The sequence below is a fragment of the Neocloeon triangulifer genome, unplaced genomic scaffold, assembly GCF_031216515.1.
Source record: "Neocloeon triangulifer isolate White Clay Creek 2 clone unplaced genomic scaffold, ASM3121651v1 ptg000012l, whole genome shotgun sequence".
Taxonomy (NCBI): domain Eukaryota; kingdom Metazoa; phylum Arthropoda; class Insecta; order Ephemeroptera; family Baetidae; genus Neocloeon; species Neocloeon triangulifer.
Genome location: NW_026775554.1, coordinates 12,800,101 through 12,819,127, shown reverse-complemented (window position 1 = coordinate 12,819,127; position 19,027 = coordinate 12,800,101). Strand labels below are relative to the sequence as shown.

General features: G+C 38.3%; 2 protein-coding genes across 3 annotated transcripts in view; one reads left to right on the top strand and one right to left on the bottom strand.

The window, feature by feature from the left end:
- LOC132196544 (uncharacterized) overlaps positions 1 to 19,027 on the bottom strand; it is a 162,232-nt gene that overhangs the window by 8,116 nt on the left and 135,089 nt on the right. The window lies entirely within an intron of this gene.
- Positions 1 to 19,027, top strand: part of LOC132196543 (early growth response protein 1-A-like) — a 32,099-nt gene that overhangs the window by 4,740 nt on the left and 8,332 nt on the right. Inside the window, exon 1 of one of the 2 annotated variants that reach the window (XM_059619277.1) lies at positions 4,543 to 4,820. The exons of the other annotated variant lie outside the window; for it this stretch is intronic. The gene's annotated coding sequence lies outside the window, so the exon portion shown is untranslated. Of the gene's footprint in view, positions 1 to 4,542; positions 4,821 to 19,027 lie in introns of those variants that run through there. 2 annotated transcript variants of the gene reach the window in all.

The window sequence follows — 19,027 nt, the reverse complement described above, 5'->3', positions numbered from 1 at the left end:
ACAGGACGCGCTTAGCAAAAACATAAATTTAAAAACTATATTACAAAAAAGTAAAAATTAAATTTTAAAAGAAAATTATGTTATTATAAAATCATTAAAATTATGACAAAAAATAACAAAATATCATGAAATAATTAAAAAAATTTAAACGTTTGCAGATTTCATTAATAACTTTTTCCATTTATTGTATCTTCTCGAAAAGATCTTTATTGTTGAAATAATTTGATACCTGTGATAAAAAAGAGATACATATCATATAAATGTTAAATTTTTACGTCACTTGCAACTATGTCCATGAGGATTATTTCTAAGCTTATCATGTATACCAAAATTCATCTAGGCAATTTGAGCAAAAATTTCATTTATTCCACATGTGAAGCACTGCTTCTTTTTCGGGAAATGACCACCTTTCCTGTAAAATCTGTTCTCCGAAATGTGCACAATTAACCCCGACCCACTATGCGCCTTCTTTGTTTCCCCAACTTCCTCGAAACATTCAGAAATCCACTCTCATATTAAAGATGTGCTCTCTTCAGCAATAAGGGACACCCGGCGTCTGCGGCAATACAAATATGCGTCCTGAATGTCCACACAGGCATGCAGCTCAGAAAGGATTGAAGGAGGATGTTTGAATATCTTCCCAAGCACACATAAAAAGCATGCAGCTCAGTCAGGCTGCTATTTTTTATCCGCGCGTTGTATTATTATTGTGATGAGCGGCAAATGTCAAAGAGAAAAGAAGAGTGGAGGAGAGCGAGAAAAAACTAAAAAAGAAGAAGACTCCTCTTGGTCAACCAACTATAGATGATAATGACTCTAAACGACTCGGAAGGTTTTCCCTCAAAAAGATCTTTTTTCACTCGTCGCTCTTTTCTTCTTCTCATCATCATCATCGGCGTTATAGTCTTCTTTTTTTACTCCACGCGGACAGAGGAGGGGGCGTGTTTATAGTGCACCTATGTCAAGTTTATTTTATTACGAGAAAGAGAGAAGAGAATTTTACTCTGAAAATTATATCGCTGCCGAAACCACAGGCTGGCTCATAACTTTTTCTCCAGAGTTGATATGCTACATACAGAGAGATGTCTCTCTGCTAGTGGGTGTTGAAGTTCTCGAAATATGATCATAAATAATATCGGGGAGTCGAAATTTTGATCGTTATTGCGGCATAAATTGCTCCTTTTTGTATGGAAAAAATTTAATGCGTGCTGGATCATCCTAATATGTCTTGAACCGTCGACTGTTGTAAATTTGAGACGCAGCAAGATTTTTTTACAATTCGAGATATACACATTCAACCAATTAAGAATTTCAAAATTGAAATAATTCATTGCAATTAAAATTAATCCTATAGTATTATATAGTTTACAATGGCATCTTGTTTTCAATATTTTTTTAAAGTTTTATAAAATCGTTAAAAAAACTGTTAATGTTGTAAAAATGTTATATTAAAAACAAAAAATATCTAAAACTCATTTAAAGATATTTAAAATTATAATTAAATTTTTAACAAAAATAAAGTAAATAAAAACGCTTTGAATGTTATTATTCATTGAAATTAATAAAGTTTCTAGCATTAAATAAATGTAGTATGTTTTCTTAAAAAATATAATATATAATCTATGGAATTACTTTAACTCTGCTTTTATATTAGCGGAAAAATATGACCTACACAACTTTTCCTGATTTGAGCCGCTTTTTCCTTTATTTATAAAACTTGTTCTTGATAAACGAGATCCTTAATCAGAAAAAAACCTTTCCAAAAGCGTCAAAATTCCCAAGGAAATTCAATTTGCCTCGGGCCTCTTGTGTGTCACAAAGCGACCGTGGCCAAAGGAATTTTCTCAGTCAGTGTCCCGTGCGGGTGTCTTTCAAGTCGTTCCTCCAACAGGCACAGATTTGAGGCCGAATCCGTGTAAGTAGGTTTTCACTCCCTCGCCTCTTTACCTGCTGTAGCAGTCCCTCGTTTTCTTTCTTTCTCTCCTTTTAGTGTGTATATGTGTTCTTGTGCTGCTTTTTATGTAACCTCGGCGCGCAGATAAGAATAAAGAATAATGTGGCTTCTTTCTGCCGGAGAGGACACATAAATTTTGGTTAGCTGCAGGTAGGATCCATTGGTAGCCCCGTAGCTGTCCGTCCTCCGTCGGTCCACCTTCTCTCTAATTCTTAAAAGGATTTTATTTATGTGGATGTTAGTTACTCTCCCATACACCCTCACATTAGACACAACGAAATGCAATAAAGTGTGGTTTTATGGCGGTGAATGACAAGTTCCAACCAACGAGTATAAATTACCCGACTTGTTCCCAGGTAGTTTCGGCGGCCCCCACTCCATAAAAGTGTTCATTTTTCCCTTCATTTGGGAGAAAATTAAAAGTGGAAAGTTGTCCCTAGGTAGTTGGTTCGGACCGCGTCTCTAATCAGGCGGTAGACCTGCAATAATCGTAACTTATTTCCAAGAGAGAGAAAACGATGCTGCTGCATTTTCCCGCACCGAAAGGATTACACAAATTTTTGTTTTAATTTGTTACACCCGATTGATTTGAACCGAGAGAAAGATAAAATAAAAAACGCCGCCTTAAGCAGAAGAAAATAAAAGTTATTTACACCTGATGATTTTTTAAATCTGAAAGGTTTCTTTAATTGAAATGTGCTTGGTCGTAAATATAAAAATTTACGACTTTGCATTCGCACCCATAAAACGGGAGCACGTGGGGATCATTTCTATGCGAATAGAGAAAAAAATCTCATTTATGAAAGGAGTTTTTGGTTAGTTACTAGCTGGTCCGATCGAGGAAGAAAGGAAAGAGCAGCTGCACGCCAAAGTAGCCCCCTCGACTTGCTTCATCCCCCTGCGCGTCTTTGAGGTGCCTCCCAAGATTGTCTTTGAATCAAAAGGAAAACTGATTTGCATTCTTTTTGTGCAACACTCGCGAGGGCCGCTGCATTTCAGCACGTGCAGTCGCCGCCGCCTGGTTACACGCTGTGTTTGCCCCGAGTCGCACATGCTCGGATTTTTCTCAGCGTGTGGGAACACATTGCATTTAAAAGGGCCCCATTTAAAAGTTGATGCCTATTGAACAGTACAAACAAAGAAGATTTGTTCATAATAAAGTTTCCAATGGGAAATTTTAATTTATTTTTTTTTTACAAAAATTTAAAGATACACATTGTTTTTAAAAAATTATATAAATTAAATATTGATTTAGAAGTGCAATAATCAGAATTTCTATATTATTTTATCCTCAATGTTAGGAAATTTGCCTTATATATTTTTGTATTTTTGAAGTTATAATTATTCAATTTTGATTTTGCAAAACACAATCAATACAAATTATGATAAATAAACTGATGCATTTTCTGGTTTTCATGCTCTCTGTATAATACTGAAAATTTTATAAATTTTTGCAATTAAAATTGATTATTATTAACTCAAAAAATATAAGAATTAAATATAATTATTCTGTTTAAGCCATTTATTTTACAAAAGCCAAAATTTACTAACAAATCGAGGACGCCAACAAGTATTTGGCACATTTCCTTAACACGCTATAATTCAATAACACAGCCCTCTCCCCTGTCAAACTACTGCGAAGTTAGGTTATGCAACCTGTAATACACTGATGCTTTGCAGGCAGTCTACCTCTCCTCACTCGGCCGAGAGAGGGTGACTATAGCAGCTGCCGTTAGGGCATTGTACTTACTTTTCCAATTCGCCCGATAAAATATATAATTCAGAAACTCAATTAATAAATTTGGGACGATTTCAAAGTAAACGAAGCTATAAAATTTTGAGTGATTGACCACATTTTTTAGGTATTTCAAAGGCAAATTTTTTATTATTTAAATATTTGTTATACTATCGTAAAATTTGAGATGGACCATTCTTTTTACATTTTTAATCTTCAATTTCGTCTCCTCATAAGAAAAAAAATGATAATTACCATTTTTTTCTTTCATGTTTCAATTTTCCTTTATAAGTAAAGTTATATTTTTCTCTGTAGCATAAAAAGGAACTTGAATAAAAAAAATTAATTTATTTAAAAATGTATTAAATATTTTGATTGTAGATATGAATCAGTTGGAATACTAAAAAAATTTTAATTACAGTAAATTTTCTACGTCCCTTATTGTTACTTTTGTTGTTTATTTGTTCAAATTGTTATATCACATTGTTTAAATTCAATTGTTAAAAACAATTTATTAAAAAAGGGAATTGTTGGACAAAACGGCACCTTCGCTAGCAAGAATTTTGCCTTAACTTATTCTTTGATAGTAATTAAAGACAGAGACAAGGCCAAAGCTACAAATGGGAAGCGTAGGCAGGATTATCGGGAGTTGATTAGGGGCCCGCGATCGGCAGTGGGGTCTGCTCGAAGGCGTGCGCTAGTTGCGGCGGCGGCGGCAGCTTCTTGATCCACACTGCACTGCTTACACACACCACCTCCACCTACCTTGGCCGCTACCCCCGCCACCGAGCCGGCGGGCGCTCGCGCTTCTTGGGCCGCAGCGAGCGAGCGAGCGCCGCTCTCGTACGGTGTTTTAGTTAGTAGCGGACTGCAGGCCGCCGCGCAGCTGCCACGGCTAGAGAGGCTCGACCCCGGCGCCCCGAACCAAGACGCAGCGTGCCAATCTCGTGCTGCCCGACACCAGTGCTCAAAAAAGTGTCACTCGACTGGATTTTTGTTTTCGGCGCGACATGTGCCCACATGGTGCTGCAGCGGCCGCAGACTGTTGAGCACCCCCGCCATGGATTACCCCAACCCCACCATGCTGCGGTGACAGTGCCCCGATTTCGATTCGCCACTTTAGACTGTTAGGTGAGTTCCCAATCCCCTTTTCCGATTTAAATAATTTATTTACGGCAGTTAAATCGAATAGATTTATGCAAAGTTTTCTTGTTAAGGGAAAAAAGCGGAATTTTGTTTATAAAAATCGCCGATTGGATAGTATTATGGGGTCTTTGAACTTAAGAAAGATAAAAAAAAATTAAAAACGAAAAAATAATTTTTCAAAATTCTTAATTTTTTTTCGAACAAAAATGGCTACCTTGATATTATAGTTATTATTGAAAATATAAATGGAAAAAAATTCAACAGATTAATTAATAAATTAATTTTTAAAATAATATAAAATTTCACTCCTTAATTATTCTCTTACACGCTGTTAATTTATAAAATTAATATTAAACCAAGATATGCGGCCTAAATAAATTTTGAGAGAATTATGAGCAAAAAGTGTCATTGGCAAACATTTAAAGATTTTTTATTACAATATGACGCGCTCTAATTATATTTATTTAGGAAACGATAATTTTCAAAAGCTTCCTCGTTCGCAATGAATGTCCCTTGCGGAACAAACTTTGAACTTTCAGAGTTGAGAAATTATGCGCAAAAATCATGCGCAAAATCTGCGCCGAGCGGGATCCCGCCGGAGTTGACGCGAATCGCGAGTGCGCCCCGCGAACAAAAAACTCGCTAGTCAAGTGCAATTTGTAATAAGCCGATTATATTTTTATTTCGTGCGACAGAAAATGCGTTCAGACTGCGTCGTTGTGACGTGCCCCGGTCTCTCTCGGGTTTGCTGCGGTTGCACCCATCGGGGGTCAACAGGGCAGTAAAACTGCTCGCCGCCGCCGCAATAATAAAGTTGTAATCTATTGACCTTTCTTATATATGAGAGAATATTCCATGCGCGCACACCAACGCACTTTACATGAATATGCGAGAAATCTCTGCAATTGAATTATTATCGTGGGCAGTGCAAGCCTCTCCTCCGGGAATGTGAAAAACTATAAATTGAGAAATCTTCTTTCATGCAAGAAAATGCAGAGTTTGGTTAGTTTCTGACCCATTGGCACTGTTCTTTCTCAATGTGTTTGCATTCCAACGCAGACACGCTAATTAAAGCGTATGAACTGCGCCCTCTCTGCTGCGTTATCTCTCGTCTCTCTCACTCCTTTCCATCTTATCACGTTTCCTTTGGGGCTACTGCCTCATTTCGCACTCGCCGGGCCGCTTCTAATTAAATGGAGCTTAGCTTGTGCCGAAACTGCCAAAAGGGTTTCCAAAACAAAAAGGGCAGCGACAAATATTTTGCGAATAATCCCTCAAGGCTCTATGGATTTCCAGAGAATTGGCTTGTTAATCTAGAGGCGATATTATATAAAATTTTTCTACGAATTTTAACGAAATTAAAACAGGAATTTATTGTATAATAATATTTTATGCAATGTGAAATATTGCAAAAAGTGTTGCAAATTAAGTTTTCTAATTTGATTATAATATTTATTAAATTATCGTCAAATAGAAATATGAAAATTATTTTAAAACAGTAACTTTATTGAAATGTTATCAAATTTTGTATAATATTTAAAATATATTCAGGAAGATGTGAATTGCTTTTCTTAAAAATAAATCCATCTTTCACAATAAATATTATCAATCGTTTAAATAATATAATATTAGCTTTCCAAAGCTATAACGGTATTTATTTATTTAAAAAAAAATACAGTTTTAAAATGAGATATTATTAATAATTTAAAAATTTGAAAAGTTAAAAAATAGCCAGTTACACAGTTAAATATCTTATTTGTAAAACGGGCACTACCATGAGTGCAGAGCTGAAAATCAATATAAACGAAGCGTCTCCTGAAATTTTCAGGGCGGGATCAGCAATTCCCAGCAGACGGAAAGCACTCTGTCTGTAAAAAAGAACTCTGCGGGCCCAACTCATGGAAACAAGCGTCACTCTTTCTTTCTCTCTTGACGCTCACTCGCACACATTAGTATCGATTTGCGTAGGAAATGTGCACTCGAGAGAGTGGCGTAAAACAGCGCGCGTATATCGAGCAGCGCCGGTTTGTTTATGCGCCAGGGAGGCGGCGGGCGGCACCACCCCCGCCCCCGACCACCCCTCGCGAGGTCACCGCTCGCGTCATCGGCGGTGCGCGGCCTTGAGGCCATGCTGCGGCCCTTTTTTACTCTCGCTCGCGCGCCGCGACACCCACTCGGAAACAACAGGTCCTGCGCGCAGAAATGGACATTTTTTTCCTTCTCTCTCTCTTGTTATTTTTTTCTTCTAATTTTTGTTCGCTTCATAAATAAACAGGACGCATGTGTTTTGTAGGCAGCTCGGCGTTCTCTCTCGCGCCCGGGTCAAAGGTGGTGTGATTCAATTAGCATGCATCAATAGCTCGCCTGCGATCGCTGGCAGATAGGCCCGTGTGTGAGAAAAAGTATTAAATGTGTACCTGCGCTCGCTGCTAATGACCTCTGTGCCGTGCTTTAAATTCAATTTGGGCGAGCGCTAATTGAAAAATTGCGAAATCCGCCGCAGATTTATGGCGTTTTGGTCGTGAATGTGGGTCGCAGTGGGTGCAGAAATTCATGTTTGATGACAGCATCGCCGGCGAGTGTGAGAAAAAGTGTTATTTAATATTTAAAATGCTTCATACTCGCAGTCCATAAAAGGATCATTATTGAAAAACATGAATTTCATTGTTGAAGGTTTTCAAACTTTTTAATTCAAATTTTTAGAAAATAAATTATTTGAATTTACTTTTCGAATACAATTTAGCTTTTCTTTGCAACATCAAGGAAATATTTTTTTAAAAAGCGCTACTTATCGTCACTTGATATTAATGTACGTTTCCGCAACCAAGGAACCAGCCGAATGACGCACTTCTTGCCCTTTCAGTCGCGGTGATTCATTTTCCTGTCGCGCGAAAATCAGCGGTCAGTACACACATAAAATAATTTTCTCCTGCCAAACGACATGAATGCGCCGTGATTTGTTAAACCCTGTCTGTCACTCTTTTGCGCTGACAGCATTACGGGGGTGGCGGTGCGCAACAGATAGCAACCGACCAGGTAGAGCGCCAGGTTCAAATATAGCAGCGGGCGCGTGCGATCGATGGTTGCGGGGGTTGCGAAAAGAGAGTACGTGGGCGAAGGGGGTGGCTTTCGTCCCACGCACGCACACGCAAACTGGAACGCACTGTTCAGCTCGGCCTTTTCAATTAATTTTATATGCGCAAAATTTCCTTGTTTTTTAAATTTTGAGGAAATATACAGTAGACTGACATGTGCTTAATTATTTAATTTCAAAATATATTTATGTTTCAATTTCTTTTTTAATTTTTATATTTTATATAGAAATTTGCTTCAGCTTCTATATAAAATTTGTTCCGAATACGATAGAAATCCTACACTGAATTTAATACAAAATAAGTAAATGAATAAAATTTCAATTTTCTTTTGTGCGGAAAAGAATCCTGTACGAGCCGCATCCTCCTTTTGAATATTCACGCGCAGACAAAGCTCGCCGGCGCACATCCATCACAATAATAAAACGCGCTCTGGTATATAATTTCTCATCCCTGCTCTCGCCTTTCGCCGGCGGACAGGGTGAACCGCCTCTCTTATTCGGCGCGCGCGAGAGAGCTCCCTCAATATTATAGGATTTCTCTTGGGTCAAGGACATTTTCACGTTGGCTCAAATCCTCTTTACGTAATGCAGCGCGACCCTCTGCTGTTTACGAACGGGTTGGGTGGGTGGCGACGAGTAGGGGTTGCCGCCGTTTGTGCTGCGGCCGCGCCGAAATCTTATTTTTATTATTCAATATCCTGTGCGTGTCTTATTGTGCAATCGAAATTACACGAAATTTCACTCGCTCGGCGTCGAGGAAAAGGGTTTTCCGGGGCAATAAAGACGAGGGAGGAAATCGGTGGCATAATTAACGCCGACCTTGGGTTTCGTTTTCATCTCGGCGCGCGGAGAGACGTGTTTCACCCTTTCCATTGTTGCGGATCGATATACGTATAACGTATTCTCGTGGGAAAACGAATATAGGTAATTCGATGCGAATTTTCAAATTATGTCGAGGCTGCCGACGGTTATGTAAAAAAGAGGAAAACTGATGACGTCAATTGAGATGTTATTTGCTGCCGAAATCTCTTGCGTGCGCGCAAAATTCATTTTGAGAACATATCAAACATTGTTTTTGCCCAAAACATGACGTCTTTTCCGGAATTTAAAGAGGCAAACTTCTTGATGGAACATTGAAAAAGTTGAAGTATGAAGCATATGAACTTCATAATAGTTGATTCTGATCAAAGATTGAAAAAAATGCGCCATCAAGTTTAAGTGTATATAATATTTTTCTGCCATTAAATTTTTATATATATAATTATTACATTATCATTTTTATTGTTGTTTATCTGTCCACATTGTTTCAAATACATTGTTTACATTGAATTGTTGAAAAAAATTTGTTTAAAAATGTAATTGTTGAACAAAACGGCACTTTAAAAAAAATTAAAATGCAAAGTAAAAACTTCCCGAGTCAAACATTTTTTTCTATTTTATCGAAGCATTATTTGCTGTATTTAAAATAAAGGAAATAAAAGTGGCCGTAGAGAGATTTACAGAACAATCACTTGTCTCTTCTCTCTCTTTGACGTCCAATTTTTGTGTACAGCCGCGCCGTCATCTCGTAACTGTATTCCGCGCAGAGCGAAATCATTTTGCACTGATGCTCTCTCTCTCTCTCTTTCTGGCTCTTGGCTCAGATTCGCAGAATCATATTTTAAAAAGCAAGAACTTGTCCTGCTCGGCAGTCGTGGCGGCGGCGGCGGCAAAAGCAGCAGATATTCCGCAATAATATGCACCTGACATACGCACACAAAAAGACTGTGATTTTTTTGCCCAATGCTGTGCTGCCGTTTGAGTGCCGATATATCCGCCTACTACACGAACCTGTTCTACAACAATTTATTATAAAAGGGACGGGGATTTTTTTGTAATGCCAGTCGCACCCAAGCAGCAGCAGCATTTATACGCGCGATGTGAAACGAGAGAATATTACGCAAAACAATGAGACCTATTATCATTACAAAGAGAGCCACGTATTGATTTATTATTGTCTCTGCGGGCTGCCTACATATGTACACCCGCGAGTCTCTTTCTTGTGTGTGTGGAATATATAGAGCTGCGCTGGAATGCGATTTCTTTCATTTAATATTTCTGCGTGATACCGCGAGTGCAAAAATGAGAATATAAGCACGTTCAAGTTTTTAGAACAGTGTGTTTCTTTTGTGTTGCAATTATTTCAATCCAGCCGCCGCTCTTGGTGCAGGAAGCAATCAATTTCTCTCTTGCAAATTGAACTCGGCAATCAGTTAATAATTAACTTGCTGCAATTAATTTTCGCTGCAGCTGTTGTTGAGAAATCTAAATTAAAAATTATCTGAATGACCCTGATTAAATAAGATTGTAACATATTTTTAAATATTTATATTTTTTGAATAATTTTTAATTAGAGTCCAAGGTTGAGAGGCTCGTGTTTAAGAGGATATTTTTCTCTGGGACAACAGCTTCAAAGATCCGACAAAAATTCCAGGAAAATGCTTTACTCTGTGTGCGCTCTGTGACTCGTCTCTTTTACGTTTTAGCTCAAAATGATTGTTTTTCTCTATTCAAATATTGTCCCAAAGCAAAAGTGGCCGTCATGCCCAAATTCTTCTCTTCTCTCGCACATAAAAATCGTCGGCACGTTTTTATTTCGAGAGGCCTCTGAAAAAGATGCAGCAAATTTGGGGTGCGTGCCGCTAGGTATAATACTGCGCTGCTGGGGAGGAGGAAAAGGGGATAAGGGATGTGAGAGCGCGTGTATGCGTAATGCGGAGACCAAACGCGGCATTCAACAGGTTGTCATTTGCCTGCAAATTTGGCGCAGAATCACAAATTCACTTTCACCCACTACTTCACCAGTATAAACGACAGAAATTAAAAAAAAAAATTGTACAAATAAGGAAAAGTTTGTGATTAAAAAAGAAAAATAAGTAACTAACAAATTCATATTATTTATTTTACAAATGTCAAATTAGTTTTGATTTATTTTTAAAAGTTTTTTATGATTTAATCCTATATCGTTCCATTTAATGCCATTAGAGAGCTATTAATTACCATTTGACGTTGAGATAGAAGCAGACAAAGTAAACGCAGAACTAGAGATGGCATCAGCGCGAGCATAATTGTATTAGGCTCGCGCCGTAATTTTAGTGCGCCGCTAATTAGCAAAGTAATTCAGTATAGCGAGCCGAGCGAGCAAGGCGCGATAAGTAGAAAGAGTGCCGGTGAGTGTAAGCCAAGCATCAGATAAGCAGCATGCACATAATAATAATTAATATCCATAAAAATAATATAATATTCGCATCGTGCACAATGGCGCTGGAGTGCAAATTAACCGCACTGAGTTTGTTTTGCTCTTTTTTATTTTGCATATAAGCATGGCGTGCTGGCTGATGCCTTTTTGCAAATGAGCTCGGAAGGGGCTTGCTAATGCGCACGCAAATTTGTTTATATGGTTTTGACGCCCGAGCCCGACACGCTTTGATGTGCGCCAAAGAAGTGGAAAGTTTGAATAGTTTTAATTAACTAATTAAAATTTAAATATTGTAATCGACAAACTTCGCAAAAACAGTTTTTAATTGAAGCAATTTAAAATTCTCGAAAGAAGCCACTATAGCATGCAAATTTAAACTTAAACAGCGACTTCACTTCTAAAGGAAATATCACCTGACAAATATTATAAATTGTAGTTAACCTCTCCTCTCTTGTGACAACGTTCGAATAAAATATTCCGTTTCTTCATTTACAAAAGGACGTTTGGCAAATGCTCGCAGGGTGTGTTTGTTGTGGGTGCTAAGCCTCGAGTGCGCGTGGGAGTCGCCCAAAGAAAAGCTCACGGCCTATTTGGCGCAACCAGCAGCGTGGGCAGACCGAATTATTCGTCTCTTTCCAGATGATGCGTCTTTTCTGCGAATTCACAACATCGTTCGGTGGGTGGATTCATGCAAATTGTGTTTGTCTTTAAATACTTCCAATAAAAGTGATTCAAACAATTGCGCAACAATAATTTTACGATGCAGTAAAAACTTTAAAGGGCAGTTTGTCAAAAAATTTGAATTTCAAATCAAGAGCCACGTCGTTTGTCAGATTTAATGCAGTCTTCCAGCGATTTTTTTACTCTCGCTCTTTCAATGCAGCAATAAGATAAATTGCGCTTGGCCTTCGCGTACAAATTTAAATGTTCCTTTTTTCGCAGCAACAATCGAACACAATTTCTTTTAAAGCGTTTTCGCAGGCGCACGTACATACATACGTATATTACTTTATTTTTTTTCGGCGTATATCGAGGTCCAGCACCACGCGTATTATTTCGCACTAACAATAGGACACAGGGGGATCAAAAGAGATGCTGGAGCGGAACACGTTGCAAATAAATTTATTGCCGCGGCCACAACAATCGCGGCGGCGCTTGGGTCAAAAGCTGCACAGAGAAAGACACCATTGTGTGCCGCTGAATAACTAGGATATTTTTGCATTTTCATATACACGCGAGAGTCGCCTCGTGTCCCCTCCAACGTACATATTGCCACGTGCATTCTTCGATAATTGCTCTCTGCTGCAAAAGCGCTCTACGCCCATTCCATTTCCCTCGTCCAAAGCCAAAGGCGACCGAGAAAAAACAACCGTGCGTTTATTTATTTTTTTTTTCTCCAAAGCCCGAGGCGGAAACACTGATGCAACGTAGTGACACCTTTTATGTCAAATTTCAGTAAAACTTTCCTCTATCTCGAGGAGCGATCGAGCCGCGGCGCAAATCGGAGCGCGGCTGATTTATTGGGACGCCTTCGGCCGTGGGCTGGGTATTTAACTCCGAATAGAGCAGCTAATAAAACACGAGGCGCGAGAGAGAAGGAGGCGTTTTGGAAACGTCCGACTGGACACTAAAACCTCCAGAACGCAAATACGGTCGCCGCCCAACCCAGCTGATAACATCTGGGAAATCAATTTTCAGTGTAAAAACTTAATTAGCATAATTTCTGATTGCGTGATTAAATTAGGTTGGCATTGTGAAAAAAATAATCAAAATTTAATTTATATTAACCCAAATGAAATAAGAGAATAAAAAGAAATTAAAATTTTTACTGTTGTAAGTGCAAAAATTCAAATGAGTGTTGTCAAAATTAAAGTGAAACAAAAAACTGCATATAATTTTTTTAGAGTTTTCAATATTGTTGATACTAAAAAAATTAAAATGATCACAATACAGAACATTTTTATTTTTCAGTGTTTTATAGAAACAATTTTTTTGCGTTGAGCTTTGTGAAATTTATTTGTGTGCGATACAACTTTTGCCGGCACGCGACTTAAGCTTCTATTCAAATTCAAGTCAGTCTCTCTTTTTATTTTTTTATTTTATTTGTGAGTTGCGGCGTTGGTGGCGGTGGCGGCGAAATAGAGTTTGTCGGCATTGCCGTTCGTTATTACACCTGCATAGCGGCAGAAAGGAGGGCGAGTGTGCCGGGGATGATAATGTGGCGGCCACCCCCGCATTATGTGGAGCATGGGGAGCACGCGCGTGCTATCGACCTGCGGCAATGCAGTCGTGCTTTTTCCAGACGTGATGTACTGACGTCACACGCCCGCGCGCTCTCACTGCTCTAATGGAAAAGTTAGTTTGCTCATTAAAATTCGAGCAAGGCCCGCCGGGCTGATTGGACAGGAGCTTTCAAATTGCGGAAATTATTTCGAAAGGAAGATTCCACTTTGATTAATTACATTTTAAGAAATATTTCGGAAAATAAATTCAAAATAAAGATACATTAATAAAATGTTATTCCTAGAGAATGATCCAACTACGATATATTAAATTGTGATAAGAGTAAGAAACGAAATGGTGAGATTTATTTAAATATGTAATATATTATTCCAAAGGGACAAATCAAACTTAATAATTTTAATCATACAATAAATTGAGACAAATTTTAATTGAACAAATATATTCAATAATATTGAAATCAATTTGTTCTTATGCAGAAAAAAAGAGTCAGCGTTTAATTTTGCTTATTATTTATTTATACCAAAATTAATAAAAGGTTGATGCATATAATATATTTATTTTGTACTATTAATAATGTATCTCCTAAAAATTTTATTATAATCAATTGTAATTGAAAAAAAAACCCACACAAGGTTAAAAAAGATATTCAGAATTTGCATGGAAATAATTTTTTACATGTTATATTATTTATTATATTTATATATTAACTTTTCATTCAATTTGTGCTTAATTAACTTCTTTTCAAGCCACGTAACTTAAATGACATAAAAATTGCATCCACTTTGTAGAAAATCTCAAAGCTTATAGCTGCAATTTTCGTTGGGTATGCAGTGCTCCTCATTTTGATTTTAATTGGGGCAGAAATGCGCCTCTTGAAATTATCCCCCCGTATACACACAGGGCTGAGGCCTCGGCTGCAGACTTTGGAATAAAATAAACGGACCGTGGGCTGATATCTCTCTCTGGTGTAATGTAACATGCATTGAGTGTGAGAGCGGGAGCTGGCGAGAGATAAAATGTCAGCCTCTCTCATAAATGATCAAAGCAAAAGGGTTGCCGGGCGAGCGGGCGGGCGGGCGGCAGAGGAGTACAGCATAAGAAAGACGCTGCAGTCAAGTTGCGGAAGGAGGTTGAATAAAGAAATATTATGCGGCGGTCTGTAGTGCTGCAGCACCGCCAACACACTCGCACACTCCACCCTTGTGTGTGCTCTGCCGACAGCCAGCACCAAAAGCGGCGGCGGCGGCGGTGGAGGGCACGCCGCCCCCGCTTAGTCGGTGGAGCTCTGCGGGTCCTCCTGCGGCTATGCAACGCGCCACACACTGCGGCTCTCCTCCACCCATTCATTCAATACACACCCCGAACCACCAGCAGTACGTACACACACACACCAGCATGCACCCTTTCGGCAGGCCTACATACGGCAGGGGCGGGTCGCTCTGTTTGACATTTTTATTTTCTCGTTCGCCATCAGTAATGAAAGGGCACACACGAGAGAGGTGAAGTTTTTATATCATGACCGCAAACGTGCAAACTGTTCCATTTTGCGGAGAACTTTGCTATTTGCCAACTTAAAATTATATACAGGCTGGTCCTATTAATTTAAAATAAAAAACAATTTAAGGACATTCGTTTACCTTTTCTACATTAATATTTAAATCTGTATCTTGATTTCCTCAAAGATTATTAGAATAAATTTAGTATTTTCAATTTAATATTGTCATCCCCTCTTAAAATTTTAGTCAGCTACAATTATTCATTATTACTTTTGCATATTGTAAAATTTTATTTTTAATCATATAAGTTTAATTTACGCTGTAAAAATAGCTATAAGCAGACTGAAATGAATTCCGCTTATTTTCAAGCAAAAATAAATTAAGGGAAACGAAAAAAAAACATTTATTTTTAATATTATATAAAGAATTTAATTTTCAATTATTAAATTTAAAATAAAAAAATCTGAAATATTTTTGGCAACACAATTTGTTGTTTTAAATTATGTTTAATTTATAAAAATACATAGTACTTTAATATTAAAATTTCTAATCGAATGGACGATTCGGCAACCACTCAAATTTACAAGCGGCGTCATTAATTATTTGCAAACACTCCACTGGATTTTCCCCATGTGATTTGCAAATTTGCGAATCTCGCTCCTCGACTGTCTGCTGCCCGCAAGTAAGTCTCGGCGGCGAGTGAAGCGTGCGTTTTCCCACGACCCTGGCCCTCGCTTCTCTCTCTCTCTCGCTCTCTCCAGCAGGAGAACTTACTTGTCCGCAATACACCAACGGCAGCGCCAACCCGAGCAACCACCCAAGGGACACTCTGCTGATGTGTGCGAGACCCTAGATACGTATTACAGTGTACATAGCTGGTACATAAAGTTGCCGTGGCACTCGTATGTGTGCGCACCGTTGTATGGCCGGACGGCGTCCTTGTTTATTACATAATAATGACCAGCGGGGTGTTTATAGTTTATGGCTTTGCCGCCGAATATCGCGCTCGGGCGACGCTGTGCGGCTGCCCTGCGTTAGACCACCCTTTTTGGAAAAAAAACGGACAGTATAAATTGAGTTCGAATGGGAAAAAGTAAACAGATTAATTTGGTACGCTCTTTTGTGGGAAAATTCCATGCCCAATAATTTTTTGAATTTAATTTAGTTTTGAAAAGTTTTAAATTATTTTAAATATCTTCTGTGATATGGATTCAAACTTGCTTATCACTGTGACGATAAAATTGAACATTAATTAGGTGAAGATGATGTTGAATCCATTTAATTGTATTTACATTCCCTTTTTTATGGGGAGTTTAATTAACTCTAAATTTCACACGGTGAAATATCTCACAGCCTTTTTATTAGGACTCACAATCAAATTTTATGCGTGCTAAAATAACTATAATGCCAAAATTAATTATTTGCCGCGACAAACTCTGCTCGTTAATGCCAGAAACCTTTTGACTTCTGACCTATCCTGAGTGCCAAGGTTTGAACAAAGTCATTAAGGAACGTGATAAACATTCACCCAGCGTCACTAAACACTATTCAATGCTCTCTGCTTTTATTAGAAAAAACACTCGGCATTGTCAGGATTGTTGCAGGCAAGTCACGTCTAATTTGATTTACTCCTTTAATTAATTGCTGCGACACTTGCTAATCAGGCTATAAATATTTATAAATAAATTAAATTCCGCGCCAATTTTCCTTTACCACAAGAAATGAGAAAACGCAGAGACCGACCGATGGTATTCAAAGTAATGGCCTCTAGCAAAACATGCGGCTATTTGTCAAGGCAGTGCGCGCATCATGTTGATTTTTTAATTATGCAGAGTGGGCAGTGCATCTTTCTCTCTGTCTTGCCTCACACATACCGAGCACACAGAAGCTCAAACACAATTTTCAATATCATCAGCAAATTAGCAATGCAAAAAGTGCTGAGAGCCTGGCGAAGAGAGAATTTTTTATGTTTGTTTGCTGAGTTGCATCGACTTAAAAGCTTATTATAATTGAGCTGCTCGATGGCAAACACTGCGCGGAGATGGACGGACAGAGAATGCGCCTCGGCGTTTGTTGATAAAATAATGTATTCGTGGCAGAATAAGAGAAACGAACGAGTCTCGTTGTTCGTTATCAATGACGCACGTTGTTTGGAATATGAGCTGGCATTTTCCGCCGTACACATTTTGCTCGGCGTGTTTTCATTAGAGAGCTTGCTAACTTGCATCTCGGATTGAATGCAGTAGTTTACAGAGAGCGATTGCAACGACTCGAAACTTTCGAATACGCAGAAAAAAGATGGAGTGTCTCCTTCAATGCGCCGCCAAGTTGAGTGACAACTTCATTTTTCGCAACGAAAAATGTTTGCAAATAGATTTAAAACTTGACGTGTTTGCAACCCGTTGCAAAAGACCTGCACAAAAACAAGAAAATAATATTGTTCAAAGAAATGTCACTCCAGAAAGTAGCAGTAAATTTATACTGTAAATTTGAATAAAATAATGCAAAGATTTTTAAATACTGAAAAAATTCAACTTTTTTTTTACTTTTAGAAATTCAGTGACATAAAATTCTAAATTCATATTTAATTTAATTAAATCTGATCGTTTTATAACGTCATGGGCGTATAACGTTATTTTCCTTTCCACTTTAATTATTTTCGCCAGCGCCTCTCAAATCGAGCAGAAAGTTAATAAATCTCCGACGATATTTTCGCAATTTCCCGTGGGCGTCCGTGCGTTTTCTCACACACGTACGTATATTTTATGCATGTGGATTTTTCTCGGTAATTACAGCGAGCATAAAATCCCATAGCTCAAGCGCTTTAAAATGCAGAATTTATTCGCCCGTTAAAACTCGCGCCGCAAAGCTCAGTCATACATAATATATAAAAATGCCTGACGGACTGAGTAACCATGTAATGCTTTTAAGGTGTTGATGTTCCACCCACTCGCGGTGGAGGTGGCGTCAAAAGCGGCCGCATCAGAGGAAAAGCTCTTCCTCTCTCTTTCGTTCGCCGGTAATTAATTTTCGAGAATCGGCCGATTTTTTATGGCAGGATGCCTTGTTGCTCCACTCAAGCGAAAACGGCGCTCTCTGACAAGGGATGCAGTATTTGGAATTCATTCCGTGCTGTCGTTCCCAAAACGCCACTCTCTTGACAATTATAGAATCTAGAGTCGGAGCCAAAAAATAAAGGATAATTTGCCCAGACATAGAGGGGGTGTCGCGTTTCGAATCATTGCACATTTCGCAATCATAAATGCACCGCGAGCTGAATGCACTTGTAATTGCGTCTGATGAGAGCGCATCAAATATACACTGGAATGCTTTTAAATCGTGAGTGAAAATCAGAATCTTATACATATTTTATACCCGCCACTAGCAGAAAATATATAATAATTCCCTTTTTCGAGCCGACTTTTGCTCTGCTGACGAGAGGAATATCGAATATAAAGGAAGATGGGTGTGACCCTAAAGCTTATACCCAACACAAACATGACCCCTGCTGGCGTCTCTCCACCTTTGCGGTTTCGTTTTTTCCCTAGGGTCCGAAATATGAAAAGCGAGGCACAGACACACACCTGATACCACATTATGAAATTAATATCATTTACTCGCCAACAACAAATTAAATATGGGCCAACTTTCAGCTGCTCCCAAAAATATGAATAAAAAATTGGTGCCCTAATTTATTGAATGCTGCAACCAGACTTTTTATTGGAAGCTCTATTGTTGTAGTGTTTATACAAAAAAAAATACAAAATAATTCTAATTTTTTTGTGGAATATTTTTTTACAAAAATTAGAAAACTTAGGGGTTTTTTGAAAGAGAAAAATTTTTAAAAATTGATTTCAAGGTTTACGGCCATGTTGAAAATGATTTGACTGATCGGAGGTCAAAACCATGTCTGAGCATCGCACTCACTCACCGGTGCGCCGCCGCTGAAATTGGCCGACGTGCCGCTCGCTTTGATGCTGACCAATCAAGCATTAATGCAATTTGCCCGCCTTGAGATAACATTCAAATGAAATTGAGTGCCGTTATTACACCGATAAAATAAGTTTTATTTTAGAGCCGCGCATCATCATTCGATGGTTACATTATAGAAAACAAATTA